The sequence below is a fragment of the Grus americana genome, chromosome 27 (genome assembly GCF_028858705.1).
Source record: "Grus americana isolate bGruAme1 chromosome 27, bGruAme1.mat, whole genome shotgun sequence".
NCBI lineage: Eukaryota > Metazoa > Chordata > Aves > Gruiformes > Gruidae > Grus > Grus americana.
In genome coordinates this window covers 3982133-3988959 of record NC_072878.1, presented here as the reverse complement: position 1 = coordinate 3988959, position 6827 = coordinate 3982133, and the positions used below count along the sequence as shown (strand labels likewise).

Sequence of the window (6827 nt, the reverse complement as noted above, 5' to 3'; positions counted from 1 at the left end):
CCAAAACCCTACCCCAGTTCCGCAGTTAATTATTAACTTGTCCTAGTAGTGCCTTTCTCCTCACCAGCGAGATTGAGGAGAACACCACCTGGGTCCCCATGCCCTTCAGTGCCACCCCCTAGAGCTTTGTAGTCACTTCTGGTACTGTCCAGGTTGCCCCTGGTAGTGTCATTTGTGCCCACATGGGTTAAGAGCAGGAGGCAGTAGTCAGAGAGCGAGATGAGCTTTGGATGTCCCACCACAACATCCTGGATCCTTGTCCCCAGCAAGCAGCAAACCTCTCTAGATGGTTGGTTGGCCCAACAGATGAGTGCCTCTGTCCCCCGCATTAGGTAGTCACCCATTATGATGAAAACCCCCCTGTGGCACTACATCTGGTTGAGGCTTGAATATCTCCATTTGTGGAGGTACCACAGCCTTTCGGAGTGCCTGTTCCTGGTGCCTGATGGACCTTATAGTGCAGCTTCTTTTCTCTTAAGTCTAGTCAGAATTTCCCACATCCCAACTTTTTCCCATGGCTTCTCATCCTTCCACTGTGCCCACATGGGAAGAGTCTGACTCCTTCTCCTCTGCACCATCCCATAAGACAGCTGTAGACAGTGACAGTATTGATATCTGTCAAGTAGAATTTTCCACTTGACAGGGTGAGGAATGTGTTTGGGTTAATGCTTAGACACTGTCTAATTCAGGGTTGAATACACTGCGTTGCTTTGCTAATGACTGGACCCTTGAAGAAGAGGGACAGACTGATAAATGCACGCCTTGCTAAGGACTGTCCTCGAAGAGGACCTGAAAGATTGATAACCTGATAATTTTTCTAATCCTGCAACAAAATAAATATGTTGTAGTTTCTGTGTGCAGGGTGCTAGCTTTGTGGCATTACCACCCTGCAACCATCTCTGTGCAGCCATGAAATAAATAAAATACCTCTGCTCTGTGTGTGTATTGGTGTACTGCACATGGGGTAAATGATCCCACTTTTGAAAAAAACACCAGGACATCCCATGTCTTTTGACAAGGTGGGCACATCTGTGCTGGCCTGGACAGCCATTCCTGCACCCCCTGCCCATGCTCTCCACAGCCCTTGAGCTGGGGGAGCTGCTCTGCAGAGCAAGTGGGCTGTGGGGCCTGGGGTCACAGGGGCACTCTGCAAGGGACGTGCTGGCCAGGCTGGGAGGCAGACCCAGCTCAGAGACATCACTGCCACTGACTGCCTCCCACAGAGGCTCTTATGTGGCCATGGAGGCTGCTCAGAGGTGACCTGCCTTATTGCCAATGCCATGAGATGTGTTTGGGTGCTGCACCGCATCCAGTCTATGGAAGTCCACTGATGGGAAAACGAACCACTCACCAGGCTCCTTTCCCTGTGCCTGCTGTGTCCCCTGGGCTTGCAGAACCCTCACTTGGTGGTTCACACCCACATTTAGCACTTGATCGCTGGGTCACTTCACCTTAGACAAGCTCGTGCTCAGTGGGCTCCATTCCCTGCTGACCTCCTGGCACGTGCTGTCCCTGCAGATCCCCTGGGCTCTCCTGGCAGCTCCTGATTCCTTCCAGAAAAACACTCATCTGCCATCAGCCCTACCACAGGCTGTCGAGCCCCAGGCAGCTTAGTTGGAGTCCATTCAGCATCTGTGTGGGTGCTGTCCACCCACAAGGAACACCTGAGCCATTCCTCAGTCCCTGGAAGAGCACACTGGGACCCTCATCTCATCCCTCTGCGCCCATGGAGAAACAAGCAAAGCAACAGTTTTCTTTAGAGCCTCTTCCTTGGGCATGTTCTTGAGAGCAAGACTGGAAAAAGACGTAAGCCTTTGGGCAGTGCCCTGAGGAGATTGCCTTTCCTGGTGGAAATGCTGCTACAGAGGCCAGCTCTGTCAGAGATCTGCTGTGCAGGGACTCTGTACACAGGAACTGCCTCTGCAGCTCCAGAGAAGGTCTTGGGGGATAAAATCTCAGACAGAAATGTCACCGCAGGTTCTTTTTTAATGTTTAAATACTCAGAGAGAGGGTGCGGAAATGTATTTAGAATTCCTCTGGGTCAAATCAGAGAGGTAGATAATGAATTCGAATTAGAATGAATAATGAAAATTCTATGTGGACAACATTATTACAAGTTAAAAAAGGAAAATTAAAAAAAAGAAAATCAACAATAACATCAACAGTAAGAAAACATGCAAAAGACAGGCTGGGCCTGTCATGAGTTCTGTTACAAGTGATATGTGGAAGGACAGGGGCAGTATATTGCTTCTGAAAAACATCTAGTCATCAGTTTCCGAACTGCACCCTTGAGCTCCTGGTTCCTCATGCTGTAGATGAGGGGGTTCACTGCTGGAGGCACCACCGAGTACAGAACTGCCACCACCACATCCAGGGATGGGGAGGAGATGGAGTTGGGCCTCAGGTAGGCAAACATTCCAGTGCTGATAAACAAGGACACCACAATCAGGTGAGGGAGGCACATGGAAAAGGCTTTGTGCCGTCCCTGTTCAGAGGGGATCCTCAGCACAGCCCTGAAGATCTGCACATAGGACAGCACAATGAAAACAAAGCACACAAAGAATAAACAGGCACTAACCACAATAAGCCTAGCCTCCTTGAGATAGTCTGAGTCTGAGCAGGAGAGCTTGAGGATCTGGGGAATGTCGCAGAAGAACTGGTTCAGGCCATTGCCCTTGCAGAGTGGTATAGAAAATGTATTGGCCGTGTGCAGCACAGCATAGAGAAACCCACTGCCCCAGGCAGCTGCTGCCATGTGGACACAAGCTCTGCTGCCCAGGAGGGTCCCGTAGTGCAGGGGTTTGCAGATGGCAACGTAGCGATCGTAGGCCATGACTGTGAGAAGGGAAAACTCTGCTGAAATCAGAAAGTAAAAGAAAAAGACCTGTGCAGCACATCCTGTGTAGGAGATGGCCCTGGTGTCCCAGAGGGAATTGACCATGGCTTTGAGCACAGTGTTGGAGATGCAGCCCAGGTCGAGGATGGAGAGGTTGAGGAGGAAGAAGTACATGGGGGTGTGGAGGTGGTGGTCGCAGGCTATGGCAGTGATGATGAGGCCATTGCCCAGGAGAGCAGCCAGGTAGATGCCCAGGAAGAGCCAGAAGTGCAAGAGCTGCAGCTCCCGTGTGTCTGCGAATGCCAGGAGGAGGAACTCGGTCATGGAGCTGCTGTTGGACATGTGCTATTTCTTGGCAAGGGGTCTGGTTGAAAAAAAACAAAGAACAGGGGAAAGTTAGGATAGACTCCTCTGAGCAAAGCTACTCACTTTTTCATAGAAATACCCAATAATCAAAATGGATTTCCCTTGTCTGTTTTCTGCTGGCTGAGCGTGTTGCGAGGAGCTGAGGAGTCAGCTGTGCTCAGCTGCAGTGGGTACATGGAGCTGGTTTGTGACACCTCCAGTGTTTACAACCGATGTCAGATGTAATCCACCTTTAATGGAAAAGTTAATCTCTGCACTCTTGATTCAGAAGAGCACGGGATGCAGAAGAGAGGCTTAGCATGTCCTTAGAAGAATTTTTTCTGTGGTTTTTATTTTCTACCATCATTTCTGGGGAGTGTTCTTTGGAGGAATAGAAATACTCATTGTATGATGGAAAACAAGAAAAAACTTGCAACAGGACAGGCAAAAGGACTCATCTCTTTGCAGCTTAGTGCAGAGTCAGGAGAGCTGCAGTGTCCATTAGACTGTCACCCAGCTGCCCTGCACTGTTGCTTGTGCTGCCATGACGATGACAACAAACATAAATTACTCACATACCACAAAACAAGACTCTGATGACAACAGGGGAGTCCTGTTTTAAAGGAGTCCAGATCTGCAAACTCTTCTCTTTCCCAGCATAAAGGTGGAGTTGTGATTGAGAGAGAAGGACACAGCCCCTCTCAGAGAGAAGCAAAGGCCTCTGAGAGGAGAGAACTGACCTCCAAGGGAAAGCTCAGCACTCCCTGGGATCCTACAGCACAGCCGTGCTCTTCTGGGGCAGCTCCCAAGCCCAGCAGCACAGGCAAAGCAGACAGTCCGATGTCCTGAAGATGGGATGTCCTAAAGGCAGAGTCAGCTCATTGCTCAGCAGACAACGCCCAGCAGACATCTAGAGTGAGGGACCACAAGAGAGCAGCCTGAAGGCAGCCTAGCCCAGGGCTTGGCTGCAGTTTCCTCCCACTCCCTGCCCATGTCTCTGCTGCCTGGAGCTGTCCCTGCCAGGAGCTGGTGCTCTGCCCACACCTCTCCTCCCTGTCCCTGCTCTGAAGGACACAACTGGGCACCCCTGCCTGCACACCTGCATTCACAGCCACTCAAACTTGCCTCTGCACAGGGAGTCCACCTGGCACATCCCAGCAGCTGTGGGCTCTGCCAGCTTGAGGAGATGCCTCCAGGAGCTACAGCTGCATTGCCCTGGGCCCAGAGACTTACCGTGTCAAGGGCTCTGAAGATTTCTCCTTCCGTGAGCTCTCAGCAAGCCTCCCATTTCCAACTGCCTTTAAGCTCTTCACCTGCCTCGCTGTTCTCGGTGCCTGCAGGCAGAGCCCTCAGCCCTGCTGGGCTCTGCAGAGGAGCTGCTCCTGGCCAGAGATGTCTCTCTGCAGCACAGCCCACTTGCCATGAGCTCCCTCCATCCCAGGAGCCTGGAGCAGCTCAGCAGCAGAGGCCCAGCCCAAGGCGGCATGTTAATGACCCCTCTGGTGGGTTTGGGGATGAGTCCATGAAGCTCAGGCCCTGAGAGGAAGCTGATGAAACCTCTCCAGAAGTCACAGTCCGATGCAAACTCCACAGTTTCTTGGAGCATTAATGGGTCCCCCTGAGGGCCATCCCTGACAAAGCAACTCTGGGGCTGGTTAGAGCAGGCAAGTGGAGGCAGTGATGACAGGTAGGCAAAGGCAATGGCAAGGTGGCTCTGATGCTGCGTAATCCTGGGTGTGTTTGATCAAGCCAAAGGGCCAAGCTGTGACCCCCAGCCCCTGGGAGGGGAGACCCTGTCCACACACAGGGCTCAGGGCTCTTCCTGGGCCACTGTGATGTGGGGATGTGCAATGCCTAGAGCAGGACTACCACACACTCTTTCTCAGGCTCACAGGTTGTGACAAGGGGGCGATGAAGTCCTGGTGCTCTAATGAGAAGATGTCTCCTCACAGGCATCCCCTGCAGAGAGAACAGCCACAGCCCAGCAGACCAAGACCTTGGCTGTGTTGGGGGCTTTCAGCCTTGCCACTGCCCCCAGATGTCTCCACCACAGCATGTCCTATGGTGTCCCACACCTGCACCTCTTTCCCTGCAGGCTCTTGACACCCAGCCTGCTTACCAACTTGGGTCTCACCTGAGCGTCTTCCTACCCTTACTGGTATCTCTCCATCCTCACAGACTCTTCATTGAAAGGCAAAGCTCTGGCTAATCCAGACTCTTGCTGGGTGGCCTCTTGTACCACAGAACTGCACTTGCAGGGACAATTTCTTTCTCCTCGTGTCCCATCTCAACCTCCCAAGATGCACTTGGTGGCATCTTGTCTTTCTCATGATGTTTCCCAGTTTTCAGAAAAGCTCCACCATCTCTGAAACCACCTCTCAAGCAGTCTCAGGCTACTCCTAGACTGCCCTGAGCCTCTCCACCACTGGGCAAAGGGGCCAAAGAAGCCCAGGTCTCTCAGCCCCTCCACACAGCCCATCTGCTTAAGGCCCCAAACTCCACCTGGCCACATCTCCTCTGGCCACTCTCCAGCTCCTCCCAGCTCCAGCAAAAGAGGGAGCCGAGAACTGGGACAAAGCCATGTGTGGGGGTCCCTACCAGTGCGGTGTCAAGGGCCAGAAGAACTGCCCTGCTCTGGGTGACCACGCTCATCCTAACGCAGCCCCGTATGCAAGTGGCCTTCTTCACAGTGAGCAGAAACCCCTGGCTCGGATGGTGTCCCTCGCAGTTGCCAGGCCCTTCTCCTCCTCAGAGTCCCTCCTCAGCACAGCAGGTCCCAGCTGGCCCTGATGTACAGGTTGGTTCTTCTCCCTGAGGCCAGACTGGCCAATTCTCCTTGTCAACGTCACGAGGTTTCTTTTGGCCAAATCCCCGAGGTTCTCCAGGTCCCTCTGGACTGAAGCTCCATTTGGTCAGCGGTTACTGTTTGTGTGCAGGTGGCTCACCCTGATGGTGGTGGAGTCTCACAAGAGAACAGCATGAGGAGTTGCAGATCTCTACAGACCCAGGTAGGAATTGCCATGAAGAGAGTCTGCAAAACACCAAAGGAGGGTACAAAGCAAGCCAAACCAGGGTCAGCGGAGAAAGGAGAAATGAGGGTTGGGATCTTTCTGCGCAAGGTACAAGCTGACTCAATTTAACATGTGCTTCAAATATTTCTGCAACTCATCATGTAAAATGCCTCACACCAGCCAACAACCTCCAATGTTTTCCCACAATGCGAGAGGACCCATCAGTGAACAGGGCAGATGGCCTCTCATTTTCTGTTATTACACTGTGGAGTCTCTTCAGCCCGTGTCACCTTCTCGTCTGGTGAAATTCCAAAATCTTATCCTTCTGGCCAGTCTGTGATCACTTCCAGAATTCCTGGGCAGTTGGGGTTTCCTATTCGAGCCCACTGTGTAGTCAATGCAACCTACTTACTCCATGTAGCATCAGTTGCATGATGTGTAGAGGGGACCCTCGCTTTGAACATCCAGCCCAGCACTGGCAGTTGGGGTGCCAGGAGGAGCTGTGCTTCAGTACCGACTACTTCTTCATCTTGAACCCTTCATATGCTGCCAATATCTCCTTTTCAGTTGGAGTGTAGCGGGCCTTTGATCCTCTGTATCCCCGACTCCAAAACCCCAGGGATTGACCTCGAGTC

The 6827-nt window shown here is 52.2% G+C and overlaps 1 pseudogene; it reads right to left on the bottom strand.

The window, feature by feature from the left end:
• Positions 1-2209: 2209 nt before the first annotated feature.
• On the bottom strand, positions 2210-6609 carry LOC129196984 (olfactory receptor 14A16-like; annotated as a pseudogene).
• Between the last annotated feature and the right edge of the window lie 218 nt (positions 6610-6827).